This window comes from Anopheles nili, chromosome 3, assembly GCF_943737925.1.
Source record: "Anopheles nili chromosome 3, idAnoNiliSN_F5_01, whole genome shotgun sequence".
NCBI classification, from domain to species: Eukaryota; Metazoa; Arthropoda; class Insecta; order Diptera; family Culicidae; genus Anopheles; species Anopheles nili.
The window spans coordinates 9,281,816-9,296,165 of NC_071292.1; positions in this window are offsets into that span (position 1 = coordinate 9,281,816).

Consider the following 14,350-nt stretch of genomic DNA (forward strand, 5'->3'; position numbering starts at 1 on the left):
TTAGTTTTCGTCCTCTTTGTGCTGCACCGCTGCAACCGACCGGAAATGGATGGCGCGTATGGCACGCGCACGCGCGCGCATCCCTCCTGAGAGGTCCTTAACGGAGGGGTGTGTGAGTTTTGTTACAATTTTCCCTACCCACCGACGGGGACAGATGCGATCGTTCCTGTCCTCGGGACCAGATTGGTAGCGTTCGCGCGTTGCTATGGAAACAGCTACAAGGCACGAGGATACACCACCAGTAGGCTGTACAATTTAATTACCACTCACTTTTATGCGATCGCTCCTTGTATGAGTGTGTGTGGTTTTTTTTTGTATCCATTTTCCAACCTTCTATTTTCGTGCTTTGCGCAACGCAAAAGAATCCCAACCTCGCAGCACCTTCGAACGGACGTGGAATTCCGGGCGTTACTGAGGGCGTTCCCGGTGCTCGTGGCGTAATAAATATCATCGCAAACGCGCGGCGCGCAAGATAACCATCGCGTACGATCGCGGACGATCCTGCCACTGAATTATGCATTGCCATCGGTGCCGGTCGTGATTGCTGTTTTCGGTACGGCCGCGTGCCATCGCTGACCGCCTTCCTAAGACGGCAGGCCGATGCCCAGCAACCTTGGCAACCGGCCAGCCGTTAAGGGCAGGAACCGCTTCTACTCGCGGGTTTATGGCTCCATCTCGGGTGATTTTTTTGTGTGTGTGCGCCTTTTTTTTCACCCCCTTCACGCTACTACACAATCGCTTCACCCAATGATGGACTATTATCGTCATCGAGCCAGCGATGGCTTCACGGGCTCGATAACCCGCGATAAAAGGTGCGCTCAAGTACCGACCGTTTTTGGAGGAGTGTTTCACCCTGACACCGATTCACCCCTTGTACCGAGAGGGGTGTATTATCTTATCACACATGTAGACAACACAAAAAACAGACATGTACGCACTGAGGCGGGTGTTGAGAAACACGGCTTTCCCGGTGGGTGGCTTGCAGTACACGTAACATTAGATTGAGGTAAACTAATTCCACGTCCAGGCGAAGGTCTCGTGCGCTCCTCTGTTTGCATTTTGGCAAACCCCATTTAGAGCAACCCCCTCACATTTCAAGGGGTGTGTTTCATTAATAGCACGCGATAGCCGGCTGCCAATAAACACCACAATTACGGTAAGCATTAATCCGAGAATCCCTGTCCAAATCCACGAGAACCGTATGACAGCGAGCTTTCGAGCGGATTGCCGGCTTGTCAGGCTGACCTGAGGTGAAACGCTGATTACTCGTTCGAAAAGGGCCGATTTGTGCTGACTCGGGTGGGCTTTGGCAGTGTGCCCGTTTCCCAACCACATTTAAACTGGTGTAGGGAGGGAAAAAAACGGGGACAAATGCCCGACGTGTGCACATTTAGCGCTGTGTAAAGCTTTCCTCCCGTCATCGAACCGATTTACCGGCGAGTGCCCTTTTCCAGGGCTCGAGCTTGGGGATTGAGCAACCACTCGGTTCCGGTGGCAGTGCGGTGTGCAAATATAGCTCCAATTTGTTCACCAAACCACGCTAATTAGCCGTTTCCGAGTGAATCGGCGCTTCGCTGGGATGAGGCGTCATTCAAGCCTGTGGAGGAGCCTTCCGTACAGGCTCCTGTTAGTTGTGACCTTCAAATACCATCGCTTCTAGCGCTCTACCGAGAGAGAGGGAGGTTTAATTCATCCCTACTGATGAACGTGAGTCAAGCTTTTTTATTTTTCGTTCCCTGCCACTGCTAGCGATCGATGATTCACGGAAGCTTGCTTGTGGAAACACGCGCCCCTGTTGACAAGACGCAAGTGTTCGCTTGCCGTCGATGTCGTCGTGAATCATCCAAACCGAACACTTGCGATGCTAAGGTATGCATTGCTAATTGCCCTTCGCTGCTCAGTTGCGGAAATGAACGGTGCGCTTTAAAGCAAAAAAAACCCACCCAGCAACCCCAAGGAGCCAGGTTTTGTGCCTCACCAGTTCACGCGCCAAAAGGGTCAAAAGGGTGGAGAAAAAGAAGCATATTAGCGAGTGTCGCTGAGTTAGCGGTATCTCGACGTCTCCGGGGGTGATAAATCACACACCACCGTGGGTTCTAATTTTTGCCTTCTCGACTTCATTTCCCAACCCAAAGACTGAAAACACACCCCAAAAACCGGCCGACGTCGGTGCGATGACAGATATAATTAGAATGGAACAAGTTCCTCCCGGGGGCCACCAATCGGTGCCATGTTTCCGGCGATCTTAAGCGGAAAAGGTGTCTTTTCTGTGTTCTGTGTTACCCGCGGTGTTATCCCTTACCTCTGCGCGTGTTCTTTGCGACGTCCTTTTTTCGTAGTCTCGATGTCGAGATTGCTCTCTCTCTCTCTCTCTGGATGCTGCGCTCGGGATGATCGTCGTCGATCGTTGCCTGTAGGATCGTCCCCGGCTAAGGGATTACCGAGAGGGCAAAATGGTTGATCAAGCAGCACCGGTAGCAGGTAGCCCGGCAGGGCGAAGGAAACAAAGTAACGTTATCTCCCGGGGTGTAACACGCGGCGATCGTCCGGGATCGCTGGATGGATGGTTTCCTGCGAATTTTGCACCAATTTTCGATCGATTCCTAGCGGTTTTTATTTTGTTTTTGGCTTCGTTATATCATAAAGGGTTTAGCGAGGGCACAACATAATGGCTTTTGCAGTAATAAAACAGCACAACGGCCTGAAACCCACGAACCGCGTAAAACAAATGCACAATCGCGAAAGTGGCACAACGCGCGAATAAAATAATAATAAAACCAGGCAAAATCCACAAAATCCGCAAATCCACACCGAAGAGAGTGACCCGGGCACGAAATTGGCTAATAGCTGTCAAAGGGGAAGCGCTATTTCATTAGGGGGCTCCATTCGCACCCCAGCAAATGATCACTCAATATTTCAGCGACCTGTCTCGATTCACCTTCACGGGATTTCACTCGTTTCTTTTTTTTTTTGCTTCTTCTTGGAAACAAACTTCGTCACCGTTCACATTCCTGCATGCGATCACACGCGCCGGTATGACGCACCAGCTATCGATCGTTCAAGTACACAACGCACCCACTTTAAACCACCTGTACCAGGAAGGCTGCAAAAATTCAACACTACACGCGCTACTGTCGATCGTTGTCACGCTACCGATCGCGATCGGTCACAGCGTGCGATCGAGGGATGCTGTCTGCGCACAGCACACACACACGCACTCACACATACACACGTCCACAGAAACACACTCACTCGAGGCGTCTTGCACGGTCGGCGTCAAACACACGAATAACACGGGCTCCGGTAAACAGAGAGCCTCGAACTGACGAATGCTCGCACGCGCACCGCTGAAACGGTTGCACCGGAGCGAGACATTCTCTTTCTCTCTCGTTCGTTCACTCATTCGCTCTCCCTCTCTCTCTCTCTCTCTCTCACTCACATACGCACTCGCAGCTGCATCTCGCAGGGACTTCAATGCTCACGATCGCTGCTGAACAGCTGTGGGCTGAACGGGTGGCACTGGCAGCTGCTGGTGGTAGAACAAAAATGGCAAAAATCTTCAACAACCCCGTGATCGTGACCACGCGCTGTCCTGCTCGATGACGTCATGGCGACTTCGACGAACGGTGACGCAACGGGGCTGTGAAAAAGCTCGCAAATTAAGCCCGTCCCTGGCCGCGTATTGTGGGCATTGTTTATTAAGGGATTTTATTGTTCGAAACTTTATTGAGGAGGGCTAATTCACGAATGGTGGAGTATTAATTTTTATGAAATGTTTATAATACACCGCACGTCGCGGTTTCGGCACGGCGTAACGGTTTAATCGAAGGCTTGTAGGCAAACGAATTTTTCTCCCTAGAACGTATCCTAAGTTAAGCTAGTAGCTTGCGGAAAAAAAACGCCACAAAAAGTGAGCTGTTTCGATTGCTTACGGTGTATATAACGCCCGATAACGATTGATTATCGCAGGCGCATCGGAGTGCAATGGCAGTTGAGCAATGAGCTGACCGGCTAGTTCCGGAGTTCTCTACCGATAAACGTAATCTTGCATTGCACCGATGATTACGCTCAGCGCCTTAACCTCTCGCCCGGTGTAATAGCGCACCCGAGAGGGAGTGAGTTTTTCCAGCACTTCCCAACCCCCCTGAAATGGAAAGCCCTCAAGGAGCGGGCGCAAGAAACGCCAACAATCTTCCGCCCCACGCTGGAATGTGGATGATGTGTTGCGATTCTCCTCGACACGCTCGAACCGGGTGGATTTTCTGTTCACCGGCTTGTGCGGTGTTCGCGAGACAACGAACCGTGAAAACTGGCCGGTCCTCAACCAACTCCTCCCATACGGGGCCAAGGGATTAAGCGGCTCGAACCCGCGGGGGCAGTGTAATTCAAATCCGCGGACTCACGCGGTATCGAATTACGCCAGTTGAACCAAACGGATCGCACAGGGACTATGGGCAGCGTGGATTAGCGCGAGAACTTTGAAATGGAACTGTGTGAGGTGAAAAGCCCACGGAATCGCGAACGAATGGCAACTGGCTGGAGCTGGCATTCAAATTCAAATTAAGAAATTAAATGGCGTACAACAACAACAAAAAACAGCACGAAGGCCCTCGCAAAGCGAACGCCAGAACAGAAATCCCGTTCAAAGCGGTGACGTTTTGGCCAGCCAAAGTTTTTTGGCCCAACGGTTCACGCGAACCTGTCACGCGTCAGGCGCGTTTCCTATTTCATCGCCACACTTTCGAAGCCGTCAGTGCGTAATCCAATTAGCGTTTTCGGAAGTGGTCTATTCCGGCGGTGACGCGAGAAGGCGAACAGGCATCGACGGGCGTAAGAAGCAAAAAACGAAAAAAAAACCACAAAGCCAATCCGTCGTTCAAACTCCGTCGCCCGTAGCAACCGGTCGGTAGTAGGCCGTTGTTTCGCGTGTAGAAACCGCGGGTTTTCGAATGTCCACGTTTGGTTATGTGTCCCCGTGGACGAACGCGAGCAACCAAATTAGACGCTGATTATCAACCGAAACGCATATGCACAATCGCTTTTGATGAAGGGAAATGGTTCGCCCTTCGATTAATGGGCGCTCCCACTTGACCAGGGTGATTTAGGTTCGAATTAATCGTACCCACGGTTTTCGAGCGCATTCCGCGGGCTCGTCCACATTCGAAATGGGGAGGGAAAAAATACATAACAAATAACACGAAAGCTCCCCCGAAAAAAAAAAGATACACATTTGAAATCTGCACTCGACCGACGAACCTGCTTGGGATAGCCCTTCGAGCGAGGGTTTGTTTATGCGCCGATCCTATTACCTTTGGCTTACGTCTGGCTGGGGTGGCCCTTGCTGGGACGGAAATCGGATCGCCTCCATCTACTAATGCTCCTCATCGCCCGTGGGCTGAAACCGAATACCTGCGACTGGGGAGAGAAGAAGAAGAAAAAAACAAATAATCGCCAAACCAAACACACCACAGCAGACACGGATCCTTGCTGGCCTTCAGCAAATCATCCTCCACGCGGTTTTCTGTGACCCATCTACCAAACCGGTGGCTCGCTATCACTTCCTGATGATCTGCAATCTGCCAAAAGGTTGAGCTGCCCCACCCCCGAGGCGGAATCTCGCTGTGGAAAGGGAGCAAACAATCGGCCACGGTGCGGTTGCAAATGCAAACGATATGCGATCGCCAATTCATTATGACATCATCCCCTCAGGGATTCCACCCGGCGCCCGGGGATCCTCGCAGCGGTTTCGCCGGAAAAACAAATCAAATTCTGCGAATTTCGTCGTGGGGTCAAATCGATTTGGCAATATCGAAACCAGCACGCGCACGGCGCTCGAAATGGCGCCTTCATCGCCGATGGAGGGCAGAAATTCGGAATGACTTTTATCGCTCGCGTGGGGAAATAAATTAAAAAAAAAAACCCCAAGCGGCGGGAATACTTTCGCAAACGCTGTTGAAGAAAATTCGAAAACGATATAACTCAAAAAGCAAGGACCCTGAACAAAAGGGTTAAACGAGGGGAGATACCCTCTTTAGGCGGGGCCTCGACATTCTTGACCGAGTTTGGGAACCCCATTTATTCGGCTGTTTAATAGCGTATTTCGCGGATAGTTTAATAAACAGGGCCACTAGGGTCGTCCAGTGAATTAGGGAGCCGTTTAATGAATTTACCAACAAAAGTCCTCACCGGAATGGCATGCAAAAGTTCCAAACGGCGCAAATAGCGCAATCGTAGACTGATAAAATGGAGTTTCGGAGCTGTTTTGGCGCCAGGGAATTTCTTCGACGATTAAAATAAACAGCTCTTTGGTGCCATTATTAATCTGCGTATTTGAGAGCCTCCTTCCGGAGCGATTATTTGAAGATGCACTTCGAGGCAAATTAACTCAACTTTCTCGGGAAGAACAATTCATTTTAGCTAATGCTTTTTAAAAGAAGCGGTGGAAATATCGCACCATTGCCATGACAACCGTTGCCCTCAAGAAAGTAGCCCCATTTCACTCTCTTTCTCTCTCACTCTCTCTCTCTCTGTTGCTTAACGAAAGCATCTCAAATGCATCTCCTTTGCGCCATCACCATTTTGCGCGGTCCCCATCTGGATTCCCGGGGGAGCAATTAGCAGCAAAATCCCGTAAGCTATGGGTGTGCATTTCCACCGATGGCTTTCGCTTTTAGGCCGACCCAAGCTGCGGTTGCACTTTCGCGGCTCGTGCGCCCAGCTTGCACCGGGCGTTAATTATGACGCTGCAACTAATGGCCGATGCTTAAACCGCGAAATTACACCGCACACGCTGACCGCGATCTGGCGTGGGGTGCCGGAAAGTGTGTATAGCGAACGATCGGGGGCTTTTTTTTTCGCAGCTGGTTGGCGCTGATCGGTGGATCGCAATTTCACGGTCAGGATCTGCGCGATGCATCGTGGGGGATTATTATTATTTTCCCGCTAACACCACCCTGGAGGACGAGGAGTATAAACACGTTTTCACTTTCGAATGACGGACTCGACGGAGTTGATATTGAGTTACTGCCATCCAGCATCTGGTGGGAGGATAAAAAGGAAGTAATGGAGCTGCGTTTGCTGACCGGTGGAGGATTAATTTCGGTTTCCGTAGAACTGTTTACCTTCATAGCTGGAGTTTATAAGCCGATGGATTCGTTTCATGATATCTAATTGCATTTTATGTTGAAGAAAAAAAACATCTCCCAGACTCATTCCGAGAAATCAGCAGCTATCGCTGACGCATCTGGGTGGAATTTATATGCCAGCGATCTTGTTCGTCTTTTATCTGAGCACGTAGTGCTGATATGGCAAGGTTTTCAATTGATCAAAGCTAAAATTGCGCCTTTTCAAACAAGCAACACTATCGTTGACTGATGTCATTCATCGAATTGCATCAACACGCGGAAGCTTAGAGTGAAAACACTCCGCTCGTTCGATGCTCCAGCTTTATCTGTTTCCATGTGCCAATAAACAAATGCCTGCATCTGCTTAGTGGTAGAAAAACATACCATACCCACACGTACATGGGTTCTTTAATAGCTTTGCGGATATAAAAACCCGAGCCCTGATGAAGGCTACGTTTATAAATAGCGCTCGTGCAGCGAATGAAATTAATAGATCAATAAAACTAATCCACCACACACCGCCCATCTCTCGTCACACGGCAGGGTACAACGCGCTTGGGGGTTGTTTATATTTTCCTACCCTACAACTTCTTGATGCCACCGTCAACCGGTGCATCGGTGCCGACCATCGTCCGGTGCATCGTTGCAGCACGGGTGTGTTTATCTTGCGGTGATAATAATGTCCGATTACGCTTCGGTTTTCCAGGCGCCCGTACACACCAGGAAGGCGCTAGGGCAGCTAATCGCTTCACCATGTTTACATGACCCAGTTCCGTCACGAATGACGCCGCCGTCCATCCATCGGTTTGCTTGGTTTCGAATCTGGTTTCTGGTCGCGCCCTGGTGGACCCAGAGCTTCACGCGAACCCGGAGTCCTCCGTGGAAAAGCGTGTTCATTCATCGCGGAAACGGTTGTAAAGTTTACACCCGTCGTAAACCTGGCACCGAGCCGACCCAGGAACTGACTCATCCGGTTTTGCGTGGGTGGAGGCATTTGGCGCGAAAAAAAACACGCGTGGCACGTGTTTTCGAACCACCAAATACAAAAGCGCCTGATAGGAGGCCCAAAGACGGAACAAAAAAAATACGACCCCGCTAGACATCGGGCGGACTCCCAAGGCCCAAAGGGGAACATCCTCGGATGTGGGAATGCAAATGGAGAAGGTAGACGGTTCCTCTCTACGAGGCGAACTTCGGGACCACCCCTTTTTGCCCGGTTGAGTGGCTGATGAGTAAGCGCTTTCGTGGCCACTCGAATTGGTTGTTTTCCTTGCTTAGTGTTGTTTTTCCCCCCCTTTTTTCACGAAACAATTTTACGCATTTGCAAATGCGGCCGCTTTTTTTTTGTTCGGCGTGCTCCGCTGGCGGCACCTCGCTTTTGTGGTGGAAAAAGGCACAATGAAAAGGCAAACCCGATCGCCCGCCAGCTAAGGTTCATCGCACCGCCGGCGAATAGATCGGTGTTGGTTTTTGTCTGATTTACGGTTCTGGTTGGTGGGTTTTTTGTCTTTTCGCCTCCACGTGCCGGGTTGGCGTGAGAGATTTTCTTGCTTACGATTGATTCTGTAAAATCGAAATTTGTACCATGTTTTGCTTTCTTTTTATTGCAGCACAGAGGCCCTTCATCGTCGTCATGGCGGATGTGCTGCTCATGGTAATTTCAGTTTCTTTTTACGAATTTTACGAGTTTACTATACAAATAACAAAAAACGATGCCCATTTTCAATCTTTTTCGACTCCATAAGAACGAATCGATCCTTAGAATTCGTTCCCTAAAGCTGTTTCATAGAAAGGGAAAAATGTAACAAAAAGGTATTTTCATAAAAGCCTCTAAGAAGAATTAATTTGAATTATGGAAATAAAAGATAAAGCATCCAAGAGAGAGAACGAAAGTACAATCATTTTTAATTAATTGGAGCATGAAATCAACGTACTGCAACATTTTTGCCAATAAGTGCAATTAACACTGTTCTTTAAACTTTCCCCCTGGCAACAGTCAAAGGCAAACGAAACCAAATTACGCCTACTACATCGATTCATGTTCGATACCCCAGTAGGCGCTGGAAAGCCCGCCATTGGGGCCCATTCCTACCATTCCAGAAGGGCAGAGTTTTTTTGCTGCATTTCGCTTACACGAAAATAAAACCGAAACAAAGGCACCAAACACCCGGACAAACAAATCTCTTCCTAAGCCCTGCTTAATCACCCGATTCCACGTAATGCGGTACCATCGATTGCCCTTTAGCCCCCACGGAAAGTCACCCTACTCGCTGTTTGGGGGTGGCGAATGGAGACCCACGTGAGTAATGCCGCGCCCGCAAATCCTTTACCACCCACACACACACAAAAAACCCCTGGTGCAAATAGGATTACGAACCGACGCTGGGCATGTGCGGCCCAGGTGAAAGGATGGACGGAAGACAACGAAAGTAACAGCAAAAAAAAAATAACACACGAAGGCTAAAAGGAATCCATTTCATGTGCGAAAAGGCCATCCTCGGGGAGCTGGCTCCGATGGCTGGAACAGCAGTAAGTGGCCTCGGTACGCGTGTGGCCTTATAGCCCGACCGCAGAACGTTACATGTGGGGCCAATTCGTCGGCACACGTGGTTCGGTGGTATGCTAATTAAAATACCTTTTATGCGTTGATTTTTTTTTCTTTTAGCCGCTTTTAGCCAGCAAACTGCCACTTTAGCGTTGGACGCCATTTGAAGCGGGGTGGGTTTACAAGCGCGTTTTTGGGGGTGAATTTAATTTTAACATACCTTTACGGAAACGGGTTGAAGGCTCGTTGAAGGATGGTAAGCTGCATGCATCCAATCCAAGCTCAATTTTTGATTAACGAGAAACAAATTTATATGAAACGTGTGCTTTTAAGCGAGTTTTTGAGTTCTTTTTAAATTGAGGAAATTTGATTTTCATACTGTAAATTTCATAACCGAGAACACAATCGCGCCATAGTGTCCGTTATTTCCTACGAACCCTGTTTCAACCGACGTGCAGGTGCAGCCTTTGGCGAGGAAAGTTTGCCAAACTCCCCCATCCAGCGAAATTCACGTGCTCGCGACACGCTTTGGGAAAGGCTCGCCAATCGGCCAGGCCCAGGTCAAGTACGACCGACCGGAAAACACACCAGCTTGGACTGCTGCGTCCGTTCCGGGGCATTAAAATGGAATTAGTGCGTAATTATTCGCATCATCCCCGTCCCGAAAACCAAGCGGGAGGAAGCCCGCGACAAACTGCACCGATTTGTGCACCAAAAGCCCACCGGCGAAGGGCCAGACCTCTCGAGGACTTTCGGCGCTCTCGTAAGGATTCGCCGGATTCACCGGCTGCAGGTAGCAGCTCGCAACGGATTTTAATTAATCCTGCTCGTCGGCAGCACTGACGCACCATATGCGGCCCCCGCTGACCACTGGGACCCCTAGGATGGCCCTAGGAAGGTCCTTAAGGGACCTAGAGGTTGGACCACCCGGGACGCACGAGCCACCGTAAGCCTTCTTCGGTAAACGCGTGCAAAACTCCGTTGGAGGGCACTAATTACTTCCTACACTTGTTGCGAAAGTGACTCCACCAAACCCACGCCGTTGATCTTATCCCGCACCGAGCAGAAGGTCACAAGCGCCATCACCTCTTGGGTGGAAACTCATCCCGGAAGGTGGGAAAATAAATTGTGCAACTTATAGCCGACTTTGGGTGCTCAGTGCTGACGTTAAGCAGGATTGCATCAGGAGGGAAAAGTTGCATACAAGCTTAAGCGCAGCTGAATAGCGTAAGAACACCCGCAAAACGCTAATGTCCCTCGGCAGGACTCTGACGTTTGGTGGCTACTCGGAGAGATCCGGGCTACTTTGTTGCGGCTAACGATGGCCTTTTTCAAACGGGGGATGTTGTGCTGATTTTGCAACTGTCATTGCCATTGCCATGGCCTACTTCGATGCTGCGGAAGCCTTCCGGTGTGGATGGATTTGCCTGGTGGTACAAACAACTTCTCGACACTATTCTGCTCTCTGGGGGCACATCGGGCGAGATGAAAAATGCTCAACACAAACGACACAATGGACGAAAGGAAACCTTCTCCTCGGCCCCAGGGCCATTAGGGACGACGGCCCGATAATGGTGACAACAATATCCTCCGGTCCGGTTGCGTGTTTCTCCTTCGCCTCGACCTTGTCAACGCGATACGCAACACCGCCCGCGAGGACAGCAAACGCGAAGCCCAACCTTCAACCCCAACCTCAGACGAGCACGGCACCCTGCGAAGCTATCCGCAACTTAATTAATCTCTGCTTAATTATCTCTCCTCGCGTCCGATGGGCCAGGATGGGCGAAATGGGCGCGTTAGGCCTCTTCCTGTGGGCTGGGAAAAGGACCGGAAGATGAATGGCTCGCTACCCGTGCTACCGGGACGGGAGCGAGTTGCGATTTTGCGCAATCCCACAAACCCACGGTGCCTGGTTGTGGTGCTGCGAAACAACCGCAGAAATAACGCCGCCGGTGAGGTTTTTGCGCCTCGAATGATGCATCATGCGCCCGGTTCGGTGGTTTCGTGGAAGTGGTGAGATGAGTTGTAGCCACGATTCGTTTGTGAAGACTCGACGCCACAATCGAGTGCCGGTTGGTGCCACTTCAGGGTACCAGGGCTGTGAACCGGAAGTGAACTGAAGGGTCGACTTTCGGGCGGATGAGTCACGATTTGGTGCTTTACCTTTGGGTGGTTTGAGGGTGTGTTTTATCTAAGCGATCGTTTAAGACCGTGGTATGATATTGGAAAACTTTTTAATGTGTATCTTTTCGCGAAGGCAGAGCAAATAGATCTGAAATTCGCGGTGTACAAAATTTGCGAGCATCGATAACGAATGGCTCGGAACGTTAGCCAAACACATTTCCTGTCAGGGGAATTAAACGATCGGAACGTGAAACCCAAGTGCACTTCCGTTCGCTCTGTGTGCTCCGGTTTCGATTAAAGCAATGTCCTCACGTTTAATGGCACCTTCGGGTTGAAACACTGACACCAACGAGACCACTCCCTGTGCATTTCGTTGTGCACTAAGCAGGATGTCATTTCGCAAGGACATTTCGGTGCAATTTGGCTCATCACAAAACGGGCTGTCCGCATGGTGGCAAGCCATTTCCGTGCCATTTCCCACACAAACAACTGACCATCGGTGAATTAACCCTATCCTCCACGTCGGGAAAACTCACCCCCCTTTTGCGGTCAAACGGAATGAGCCTAATTCAAGGCACAAATTGCAACCACACCATCGGGGATCGTTGTGCGAATAAGCAACGGTGGTTTCAATTAACAATACATCCCACCGGCATTCACTTCCTTTAGAATGGGGTGAGTTTGGCGATTGCATCACACATAAGCACCACAATCACGCGGTATAAACAGCCGCGCCTTTTAATGGACGGTCAACGGACGGTGCTATCAGCCGCGATAAGGATACCGATCCCGTCGCGCGAGCCCTTTCACGAAAACCCTTCGAGCGTCCAGCGTTCCAGTGGCTTTGGCGTAATGTATTACGCCAATATTTGCCTACGGTTAAAAGGTGCGTTCTCAACGACAACGACAACGACGACGACGCCGGCGGCGATGATGATGATGGTGATGACGATGACGACGACGGCGGGATAGGAATATTTGCCATGTTTCGCTAGTGGCTCCACGGTGACGATAAACATCCGACGACAGTCAAACCCCGAGAGTCAATATTTGGGAAGGTGCACCCCGGTTCGGTTGTTGGCCGTTTTTGCAATGTGGTTTTATTTGCGCAAACCCTTTCGTCGGCCTGTGTTCCTGCGTGCCCCTTGGTGCGTAAGCGAAACATGCCGTGGTTTTTGGGGTAGCGTTTGGTTACGATCGCAGCATGCCATGGGATGTAGAAGGTGCGGCAAAAGTTGCAGAACAAAATGAAACATGAGACATGGTGGACTGATTTATGCCCACCGGACGTGAGGTTCTCTCGAGCACACAGAGCAATGGGTTGTTTTTCATACAGCGGAAATGTTGAAAATCCTGCGCGTGTTCCTGTCGTGGAGATGATGGACAGAGCAAAGTTTCTTCGCTCTCGAACGACTTATTTGTAACGCGCTGTTTACCATCCGATAAGACCATCGACGACAGCGACAGAAATACGTGCCATTCCGATCCTCAGCTCAACAGGTTTCCGGCACGCCTTGCAAAGGCTTCTGTTGGTGTTTTTCACCAGAATTATTTAGGAAAGGATTCCAGCATGGGCTCGATTTAATTCGGCATTGCGGCGATTAGAGACAAAGCGCTAGAGCTGATAACGCTTCGTGAAAGTAACCGGCGGCAAATTTTCAATTTAGGGCACCCGGGACGTTAGGGCAAATTTGCATGAATCTCGTTTGCGCTGATCGTCTTTCGGTGAATCAATCGTTCGCTTCATTCGAACGAGCGCCCATCAGCGCAAATGGGTCAATATTTCGCGGAAAACTCGCGCCCTTCCGACCGTGATGACTGAGGAAGCCTCCACGTGGAAAACCTCACCCACACCGTAATAGGATCGTGAGAGGCGGCTTTTCGACATTCTTGGATTTCGAGCCCCATTTCCCGGCGACCGATTCCATTCCACGGCTCGTTTCGGACGCATTCCCGATGGTTTATGATTTTTGATGGTTCACCTTATACTTCTTTTCGCTTCCCTGTCCCATTCTGTTGGCTTAATGTCGCCCGGCTTCTCGCGCTCGTTGAGCCGGCCGGAATGCTCATTGGATTATGAATTGGAAGAAACGTCCCCTGTCAAGTTCATTATTTCCTTCCCACCTGCTTTGCGTATCCGTCTGGCTTAGCGAGCCGGTTGAAACCCGATACCCGGCGGCATAATAAGGTGGCCACCGTTCGCCCGCCAGTTGGCGAAGCTGCGAATCCGAGCGAATTTTATTATATTACTTTCATATTCGTCCTCCGTTGGTCCTGTTGGCTTCCCCTTCGCACACTTACGCTTCGATTGTGTTGTTGCAAACACAAACGAAATTGAATTTCATTTATTTATCCGGAGCCGTGGCGCGGGGTTTTTCCTTCCGCCGTATTAGCTCGATTTATCCTGCCGCGACCGAGTGCCACAAACGTGAAACAATATTAAACGGCGTGCTCGATAACGGTTGTTGCTGGTGTCGAGGTACTTCAGCACACCAAACGAAGCGGGGGTTTTTTTTTTCAACACAACGGGCACCAAACTTTAATGCTCGTTTTCCCG